Source organism: Arachis hypogaea, chromosome 3, assembly GCF_003086295.3.
Source record: "Arachis hypogaea cultivar Tifrunner chromosome 3, arahy.Tifrunner.gnm2.J5K5, whole genome shotgun sequence".
Classification (NCBI taxonomy): domain Eukaryota; kingdom Viridiplantae; phylum Streptophyta; class Magnoliopsida; order Fabales; family Fabaceae; genus Arachis; species Arachis hypogaea.
Genome location: NC_092038.1, coordinates 115,067,827 through 115,078,680, shown reverse-complemented (window position 1 = coordinate 115,078,680; position 10,854 = coordinate 115,067,827). Strand labels below are relative to the sequence as shown.

The following is a 10,854-nucleotide window of genomic DNA, read 5'->3' as shown; positions in this document are numbered from 1 at the left end:
TCTCTTCTCTTTCTTATGAGCAGGAGCAAAGACAAAAGCATTCTTGTTAAGGCTGACCCTGAACCTGAAAGGACCTTGAAGCGAAAACTAAGAGAAGCTAAGGCACAACTCTCTGTAGAGGACCTAACAGAAATCTTCAAAGAAGAAGAACACATGGCAGCCGAAAACAACAACAATGCCAACAATGCAAGGAAGGTGCTGGGTGACTTTACTGCACCTACTCCCAACTTCTATGGAAGAAGCATCTCTATCCCTGCCATTGGAGCAAACAACTTTGAGCTTAAGCCTCAATTAGTTTCTCTAATGCAACAGAATTGCAAGTTCCATGGACTTCCATTGGAAGATCCTCATCAGTTTTTAGCTGAATTCTTGCAAATCTGTGACACTGTCAAGACTAATGGGGTTGACCCTGAGGTCTACAGACTTATGCTATTCCCTTTTGCTGTAAGAGACAGAGCTAGGACATGGTTAGACTCTCAACCTAAAGAAAGCCTGAACTCTTGGGAAAAGCTAGTCAATGCCTTCTTGGCAAAGTTCTTTCCACCTCAAAAATTGAGTAAGCTTAGAGTGGAAGTCCAAACCTTCAGACAGAAGGAAGGAGAATCCCTCTATGAAGCTTGGGAAAGATACAAACAATTAATCAGAAAGTGTCCTTCTGATATGCTTTCTGAATGGAGCATCATAGGTATTTTCTATGATGGTCTCTCTGAACTGTCCAAAATGTCTTTGGATAGATCTGCTGGAGGATCTCTTCATCTGAAGAAGACGCCTACAGAAGCTCAAGAGCTGATTGAAATGGTTGCAAATAACCAATTCATGTACACTTCTGAAAGGAATCCTGTGAACAATGGGACTAGTCAGAAGAAAGGAGTTCTTGAGATTGACACTCTGAATGCCATATTGGCTCAGAACAAAATATTGACTCAACAAGTCAATATGATTTCTCAAAGTCTGTCTGGAACGCAAAGTGCACCAAGCAGTACTAAAGAAGCTTCATCTGAGGAAGAAGCCTATGATCCTGAGAACCCTTCAATAGAAGAGGTGAATTACATGGGAGAACCCTATGGAAACACCTATAATCCTTCATGGAGAAATCATCCAAATCTCTCATGGAAGGATCAACAGAGACCTCAACAAGGTTTCAACAATAATAATGGTGGAAGAAACAGGTTTAGCAATAGCAAGCCTTTTCCATCATCTTCTCAACAACAGACAGAGAGTTCTAAGCAGAATACCTCTGACTTAGCAACCATGGTCTCTGATCTAATCAAAACCACTCAAAGTTTCATGACTGAAACAAGGTCCTCCATTAGAAACTTGGAGGCACAAGTGGGTCAGCTGAGCAAGAAAATTACTGAACTCCCTCCTAGTACTCTTCCAAGCAACACAGAAGAAAATCCAAAAGGAGAGTGCAAGGCCATCAACATGGCCGAATTTTGGGAGGAAGGAGAGGCAGTGAACGCCACTGAGGAAGACCTCAATGGACATCCACTGGCCTCCAATGAGTTCCCCAATGAGGAACCATGGGAATCTGAGGCTCAAAATGAGACCATAGAGATTCCATTGGACTTACGTCTGCCATTCATGAGCTCTGATGAGTATTCTTCCTCTGAAGAGGATGAGTATGTCACTGAAGAGCAAGTTGCTAAATACCTTGGAGCAATCATGAAGCTAAATGACAAGTTATTTGGAAATGAGACTTGGGAGGATGAATCCCCTTTGCTCACCAAAGAACTGGATGACTTGTCTAGGCAGAAACTGCCTCAAAAGAGACAGGATCCTGGGAAGTTTTCAATACCTTGTACCATAGGCACCATGACCTTCAAGAAGGTCTTGTGTGACTTAGGGTCAAGTGTAAACCTCATGCCCCTCTCTGTAATGGAGAAGTTAAGGATCCTTGAGGTGTAGGCTGCAAAAATCTCACTAGAGATGGCAGACAATTCGAGAAAACAAGCCTATGGACTTGTAGAGGATGTTCTGGTAAAGGTTGAAGACCATTACATCCCTGCTGATTTCATAGTCCTAGAGACTGGGAAGTGCATGGATGAATCCATCATCCTTGGAAGACCCTTCCTAGCCACAGCAAGGGCTGTGATTGATGTTGATAGAGGAGAATTGATCATTCAAGTGAATGAAGAATCCCTTGTGTTTACGGCTCAAGGATATCCCTCTGTCATCATGGAGAGAAAGCATGAAGAGCTTCTCTCAAAACAGAGCCAAACAGAGCCCCCACAGTCAAACTTTAAGTTTGGTGTTGGGAGGCCACAACCAAACTCTAAGTTTGGTGTTGAACCCCCACATTCAAACTCTAAGTTTGGTGTTGGGAGGTTCCAACATGGCTCTGAGCATTTCTGAGGCTCCATGGGAGCCCTCTGTCAAGCTACTGACATTAAAGAAGCGCTTGTTAGGAGGCAACCCAATGTTATATTTTGACTATTTTCCTTTGTTATTTTATGTTCTTTTTAGGTTGATGATCATGAGAGGTCACAAAATCAATGAAAAAAGCAAAAACAGAATGAAAATAGGAAGAAAAATAGCACACCCTGGAGGAAGAACTTACTGGCGTTTAAACGCCAGTAAGGCTAGCTGTTGGGCGTTTAACGCCCAGTCTGGCACCATTCTGGGTGTTTAACGCCAGAAAGGGGCACCAGACTGGCGTTAAACGCCAGAAAAGGGCAAGAAGCTGGCGTTAAACGCCAGAAATGGGCACAAGCCCGGCGTTTAACGCCAGAAATGGCTAAAAACGCATTTTTTCTTGCCATTTGGTGCAGGGATGACTTTTCCTTGACACCTCAGGATCTGTGGACCCCACAGGATCCCCACCTACCCCACCACACTCTCTCTCTTCTTCACCCATTCACCAATCACCTCAAACACCTCTTCCCCAAAAACCCTTCACCTATCAAATCCCATCTTTCTCTTCACCACTCACATTCATCCTTCATAAAACCCCACCTACCTCACCATTCAAATTCAAACCATTTCCCACCCAAACCCTCCCATACATGACCGAACCCTCATCCTCCCCTCACTCCTATATAAACCCATCTTCACTCCTTCATTTTCACATAACCAAACCACTACTTTTTCCCCTTTTGGCCGAACCACAAAGCCCCCTCCATCTCCTTCATTTCTTCTTCTTCTACTCTATTCTTTCTTCTTTTGCTCAAGGACGAGCAAACCTTTTAAGTTTGGTGTGGTAAAGGCATAACCATTTATGGCATCCAAGGCCGGAGAAACCTCTAGAAAGAGGAAAGGGAAGGCAAAAGCTTTCACCTCCGAGTCATGGGAGATGGAGAGATTCATTTCAAGGGTGCATCAAGACCACTTCTATGAAGTTGTGGCCTTGAAGAAGGTGATCCCCGAGATCCCTTTCAAACTCAAAAAGGGTCAACTTTGATCAAAGGTTGGACCAAGTCCTCATAAACATTTGTGAAGAGGGCGCTCAATGGAAGAGAAACTCAAGAGGGAAGCCGGTTCAACTGAGAAGGCATGACCTCAAGCCCATCACTAAGAAAAGGATGGAGCAAGCATGAGGAAATTCCTCCTCATAAAATCCCTGAGATGCCTCAAGGGATGCACTTTCCTCCACAAAACTATTGGGAGCAAATCAACACCTCCCTAGGAAAATTGAGTCCAACATGGGACAACTAAGGGTGGAGCACCAAGAACATTCCATCCTCCTCCATGAGATAAGAGAAGATCAAAGAACCATGAGAGAGGAACAACAAAGACAAGGAAGAGACATTGAGGAGCTCAAGCACTCCATAGGACCTTCAAGAGGAAGAACAAGCCGCCATCACTAAGGTGGACCCGTTCTTTAATTTCCTTGTTCTTTATTTTTCTGTTTTTCGAAATTTTATGCTTATGTTTATATATGTTTGTGTCTTGTGATCATTAGTGTCTTAGTGTCTATGCCTTAAAGTTATGAATGTCCTATGAATCCATCACCTTTCTTGAATGAAAAATGTTCTTAATTGAAAAAGAGAAGAATTGCATGAATTTTGAATTTTATAACAGTTTAATTATTTTGATGTGGTGGCAATATTTTTGTTCTCTGAATGTATGCTTAAACAGTGCATATGTCTTTTGAATTTGTGGTTCATGAATGTTGGCTCTTGAAAGAATGATGAAAAAGGAGACATGTTACTGAGGATCTGAAAAATCAATAAAATGATTCTTGAAGCAAGAAAAAGTAGTGATTCAAAAAAAAAATTTCGAAAAAAAAGAGAAAAAAAGAAAAGAAAAAGAGAAAGAAAAAGAAAGAAATAAAGTTGTGATCCAAGGCAAAAAGAGTGTGCTTAAGAACCCTGGACACCTCTAATTGGGGACTTTAGCAAAGCTGAGTCACAATCTGAAAAGGTTCACCCAATTATGTGTCTGTGGCATGTATGTATCCGGTGGTAATACTGGAAGACAGAGTGCTTTGGGCCACAGCCAAGACTCAATAAGTAGCTGTGTTCAAGAATCATCATACTTAACTAGGAGAATCAATAACACTATCTGGATTCTAAGTTCCTAAAGAAGCCAACCATTCTGAATTTCAAAGGATAGAGTGAGATGCCAAAACTGTTCAGAGGCAAAAAGCTAAAAGCCCCGCTCATCTAATTGATACTGATCTTCATAGATGTTTTTGGAATTCATTGCATATTCTCTTCTTTTTTATCTTGTTTGATTTTCAGTTGCTTGAGGACAAGCAACAATTTAAGTTTGGTGTTGTGATGAGCGGATAATTTGTACGCTTTTTGGCATTGTTTTTAGTATGTTTTTAGTATGATCTAGTTAGTTTTTAGTATATTTTTATTAGTTTTTAGTTAAAATTTACTTTTCTGGACTTTACTATGAGTTTGTGTATTTTTCTGTGATTTCAGGTATTTTCTGGCTGAAATTGAGGGACCTGAGCAAAAATCTGATTCAGAGACTAAAAAGGACTGCAGATGCTGTTGGATTCTGACCTCCCTGCACTCGAAGTAGATTTTCTGGAGCTACAGAAGCCCAATTGGAGCGCTCTTAACGGCGTTGGAAAGTAGACATCCTGGGCTTTCCAGCAATATATGATAGTCCATACTTTGCCCAAGATTTGATGGCCCAAACCGGCGTACAAAGTCACCTTCAGAAATCCCAGCGTTAAACGCCGGAACTGGCACCAAAGTGGGAGTTAAACGCCCAAACTGGCACAAAAGCTGGCGTTTAACTCCAAGAAGAGTCTCTACACGAAAATGCTTCAATGCTCAGCCCAATCACACACCAAGTGGGCCCGGAAGTGGATTTTTATGTCATTTACTCATCTCTGTACACCCTAGGCTACTAGTTCTCTATAAGTAGGACCTTTTACTATTGTATTTTTCATCTTTGGACATCTAGTTCTTAGATCAGATCTTGGTTCTTCTGGTTCCCTCTTTGGGGCCGAAACCAATGATCACACTATCACTTATGTATTTTCAACGGTGGAGTTTCTACACACCATAGATTAAGGTGTGGAGCTCTGCTGTACCTCGAGTATTAATGCAATTACTATTGTTCTTCTATTCAATTCCGCTTGTTCTTGTTCTAAGATATCACTTGTTCTTCAACTTGATGAATGTGATGATCCGTGACACTCATCATCATTCTCACCTATGAACGTGTGACTGACAACCACCTCCGTTCTACCTTAGACTGGGTGAATATCTCTTGGATTCTTTAACCGGAATCTTCGTGGTATAGGCTAGAACTGATGGCGGCATTCAAGAGAATCCGGAAGGTCTAACCTTGTCTGTGGTATTCTGAGTAGGATTCAATGATTGAATGACTGTGACGTGCTTCAAACTCCTGAGGGCGGGGCGTTAGTGACAGACGCAAAAGAATCACTGGATTCTATTTCGCCCTGATCGAGAACCGACAGATGGATAGCCGTGCCGTGACAGGGTGCGTTGAACATTTCCACTGAGAGGATGGGAGGTAGCCACTGACAACGGTGAAACCCTTGCTTAAGCTTGCCATGGAAAGGAGTAGGAAGGATTGGATGAAGACAGTAGGAAAGCAGAGAGACGGAAGGGAAGGCATCTTCATACGCTTATCTGAAATTCCAACCAATGAATTACATAAGTATCTCTATCTTTATCTTTATATTTTATTCGCATATCACCATACCCATTTGAGTTTGCCTGACTAAGATTTACAAGGTGACCATAGCTTGCTTCATACCAACAATCTCTGTGGGATCGACCCTTACTCGCGTAAGGTTTATTACTTGGACGACCCAGTACACTTGCTGGTTAGTTGTGCGAAGTTGTGTTTATGCCATGGTATTGAACACCAAGTTTTTGGATTCATTACCGGGGATTATATGATTTGTGAAAAGTATTGATCACAATTTCGCATATCACCGACCTTCCCTGGCCAGCTTTTTTATCACATTTTTTAAGTCATAATAATCATTAGAAGAATGTCCATATAATTTATGGTATTCACAGTATTCATTACAGCTCCCCCTTTTTTGTTCTTGATTGGTCGCAGGGGAGGGAACTTTTCAGTATGGAAAATTTTCCTGTAGACATCGATTAGGAAAACTCGCAGGGGGGTGTAATAGTGATATCTCCTAGGCCTTTTGGGCCCGACTTCTTCCTTTTTCTTGGGCTCTCTCCTTTTCTTTTGATTGGTGGGGATGCCCTAACCGCCAACTCGGTTCTCGTAACCTGGTGTGTTTGTCCATATTGATGTACTTCTCAGTTCGTTCTTGTACATCACTTAAAGAAGTCGGGTATCTCTTTGAGATGGACATGGGAGAAGGGTCCTTCTCAGAGTCTATTAACTAGGCCCATTATCACTGCTTTAGTGGGTAAGTCCTGAATTTTCAAGCACGCTTTGTTGAACCTTTTCATGTAGTCTCTCAGGGGTTCTACGACCTCCTGTTTCACTCCTAGTAGGCTCGGCGCTTGCTTGACTTTGTCCTTCTGAATTGAAAATCGCCTGAGGAACTTACGCGAGAGGTCGTCAAAGCTGGTGACTGATGAGCGGATAATTTATACGCTTTTTGGCATTGTTTTTATATAGTTTTTAGTAAGTTTAAGCTACTTTTAGGGATGTTTTCATTAGTTTTTATGTTAAATTTACATTTCTGGACTTTACTATGAGTTTGTGTGTTTTTCTGTGATTTCAGGTAAATTCTGACTGAAATTGAGGGATTTGAGCAAAACTCTGAAGAAGGCTGACAAAAGGACTGCTGATGCTGTTGGATTCTGACCTCCCTGCACTCAAAATAGATTTTCTGGAGCTACAGAACTCCAAATGGCGCGCGCTCAACGGCGTTGGAAAGTAGACATCCAGGGCTTTCCAGAAATATATAATAGTCCATACTTTATTCGAAGAATGACTACGTAACTTGGCGTTAAACGCCAAGTTCATGCTGCTGTCTGGAGTTAAACGCTAGAAAAACGTCATTATCCGGAGTTGAACGCCCAAAACACGTCAAAACTCGGAGTTCAACTCCAAGAGATGCCTTAGCTCGTGGATTGATCAAGCTCAGCCCAAGCATACACCAAGTGGGCCCCGGAAGTGAATTTATGCATCAATTACTTACTCATGTAAACCCTAGTAGCTAGTCTGATATATATAGGACATTTATCTATTGTATTAGACATCTTTTGTCTCAGTTTTGTTTTATTCTTCATCTTAGGAGATCATTGATCACGTTAGGGGGCTGGCCATTCGGCCATGCCTGAACCTCTTTTACTTATGTATTTTCAACGGTGGAGTTTCTGCACACCATAGATTAAGGGTGTGGAGCTCTGCTGTACCTCAAGTATTAATGAAATTCTATTATCTTTTATTCAAATCTCTCTTATTCTTATTCCAAGATATTCATTCGTACCCAAGAACATGATGAATGTTATGAGTCAGATTACCCTCATTATCATTCTCACTTATGAACGCGCGTGATTGACAACCACTTCCGTTCTACATGCAACAGAGCTTGAATGCGTATCTCTTAGATTCCCCAACAGAATCTTCGTGGTATAAGCTAGATAGATGGCGGCATTTATGAGGATCCGGAAAGTCTCACCTTGTCTGTGGTATTCCGAGTAGGATCCTGGGAATCCGGAAAGTCTAACCTTGTCTGTGGTATTCCGAGTAGGATTCCGGTAATGAATGACTGTGACGTGCTTCAAACTTGCAACCTGCTGGGCGTTAGTGACAGACGCAAAAGAATCAAGGGATTCTATTCCAGTAGGGGAGGGAACCAACCAGTGATTAGCCGTACTGTGACAGAGTGCGTGAGCATTAGTTTTCACTGCGAGGATGGGATGTAGCCATCAACCATGGGTGATGCCTCCAGACGATTAGCCGTGCGACTGACAACCGCATAGGATCATTTTCCCGAGAGGAAGAAAGTAGCCACAGCTGATGGTGAACCCCTATACAAAGCTTGCCATGGAAAGGAGTAAGAAGGACTGAGTAGAAGCAGTAGGAGAGCAGGCGTCCCTGAGCCATGCAGCATCTCCATTCGCTTATCTGAAATTCCCACCAATGAATCTGCATAAGTCTTCTATCCCTTTTATTATTCCTTTTTATTTATTATTTATTCCAATAATCACAATTACCCTTTAATCTCCCTAACTGAGATTTACAAGGTGACCATAGCTTGCTTCATACCAACAATCTCTGTGGATTCGACCCTTACTCACGTAAGGTTTATTACTTGGACGACCCAGTACACTTGCTGGTTAGTTGAACGGAGTTGTGAATTCAACCAGTGCCATAATAAAGTTTTCATTCAAAATCCAAAGAACGTAGATCACAATTTCGTCCACCAGTGACCAATCTGGAAAGGAGGCTATCGAACCACTTCATCACCGCCTTTGTCAAAGTCGTCGGAAAGGCCTTGCAGCGTGTAGCGTCCGATGCGTCAGCTAAGTACATCCGACTTTTAAAGTTACTGAGATGGTGCTTTGGGTCGGTCGTCCTGTCATACAGATCTATGTTAGAGCTTTTAAAGTTTGTGGGAACTTTGGCCCTCATGATATAATCAATGAATGGGTCTTCTTCCCCTAACGGGGTGTCTTCTCGATCTCTGCAAGAATCCTTATTTCAAAGGTTGGATTCTAGCTTTGAGAACTTTTCTTCAAGCTCTCTCTGTCGTTTGATCTTTCTTCTTAGGCTTCATTCAACATCCCGCTGTCATTCCAGCTCTTGTTCTAGTTGTTTGAGTCGACCTTGGTGACCATGTAATAGTCCCATTAGGTTAGTAGAGTGAGGTTGCCCATCTTTTCCGGGATGATGAACCTCGGATGAGATCCTTTTTGATCCCTAGGTATTCAAGGGACCTTCACCGTGCTGTCCTTCTATTCCTTGTAAGGGTATAATCGCTTGGTCGTTGTTGACTGCGTCCTGATGCTCTGGATCAGACGGATGCAGTGTGTCCGTCTTCGTGCTGGTCGTCCGCCATCGTGCGTTGATCTTCCAGGTCCCCGGCAACGACGCCAATGTTCCGTGGCTTGCGTTGAATGTGTGGCCCAAACATTGGAAATAGGTCGTCTCCGACTGGTTTGCGTCTGTGAGCCGCCTTTCGAGTAGTTTATATGTTTGGATAAGTAGGGGGTGGTACCTGCAAGACACTCCGATGCCTAAGTCAACAAAGGGTTAAGCAGGTTTAGAGTATTGGAACTTAGGTTTACCTGAGTGCATCAGTGTATTTATAGGTGATGGAAGATGGATCAATAACCACCGTTGAAGTAGTTCCACTTTTGATGGTGGATAAACGTTCCTTTATCTTAGGGTTGTTAAGATCACTTTTTTAGAAGTGGGTGAGAGACTTAAGGAGGCAGTTACTTATTTGATTAAGTGTCACTTGCCAACTCATGTCGAATCCGACCTCTTTGGAGAAGTCGGGTGGATTAGTGAAGGTCAACCCTTTGGATTGAGCCTTTTTTACTTAATTAGGCCTAGCTATTGTGTTGGGTCATGGTATGAACAATTATATTAGTTATGTTTTCAAAAGTTTTGTTTAACATAGATGGCTAGATTATCTTTGATTGTTAATTTATGCGAATAAATATATTTTAAATTGAGATAAAAAAAGAGAAAATTGAATTTCTTTTTTTTTCTTTTGAAGAAATTAAAATTCTTCATTTTTATTACTCAATCTTCAATTAATTTTTTTTGAATTTTGAAATTATATTTAAAAAATATTTAAATATATTATTTAACATTAAAAGAATTTTAAGTATTCTTTAAAAAATAATGTTATATGACCAATAAATATTATCATTTTTAGTCGATACTTGATCACACAAAAAGTATAGAGTTTCGCACTTATATTTAATAGAATTTACACATATAAATTAATACGTTTTTTTTACCAAAGATAGGGAGACTCGAACTCGCGACTTCTTAGGTGAGTATGGGGAGACTATGTCATTTGAGTTATTGGCATATAAACTAATACAGGTTGTACTTAAATATTTTTAGAATTTGTATATATAAATTAATAAAATTTATTTATTAAAGATAATTTAATATTTATATTAATTAAATAATAATTAAAAATACTAAAAATTGCTGGCCTCTAAAAATTTTTCTTCTTTAAAACTATTTTTCTCTGTTTTAATTACTCATGTTAACACACACTTAAAGTTTCAAGCAAGCAAAAATAATGAGTTAATAGTCAAAATCATTCCTAAAAGATACCTCGATTGAAGAGATGACTTTTGCGTGGTCTAAGAATCTTTACAATTAAGTACTCGTTGCAAGTATAGCTCCTAAACCAACAAAAGTCCTTTCTTACAAACATTTTGGTTGTCACAAGTAACAAACCCCTTTAAAATTGATAACCGAGTATTTAAACCTCGGGTCGTCTTCTCAAGGAATTGTTGG

At 40.8% G+C, this 10,854-nt stretch overlaps 1 non-coding gene across 1 annotated transcript; it reads right to left on the bottom strand.

Annotated features, from left to right (window-relative positions):
• Positions 1 to 558: 558 nt before the first annotated feature.
• LOC112793891 (small nucleolar RNA R71) lies at positions 559 to 666 on the bottom strand. Its single transcript, XR_003198579.1, has one exon. It is a non-coding gene; the product is annotated as a small nucleolar RNA R71 (small nucleolar RNA).
• Positions 667 to 10,854: the final 10,188 nt, after the last annotated feature.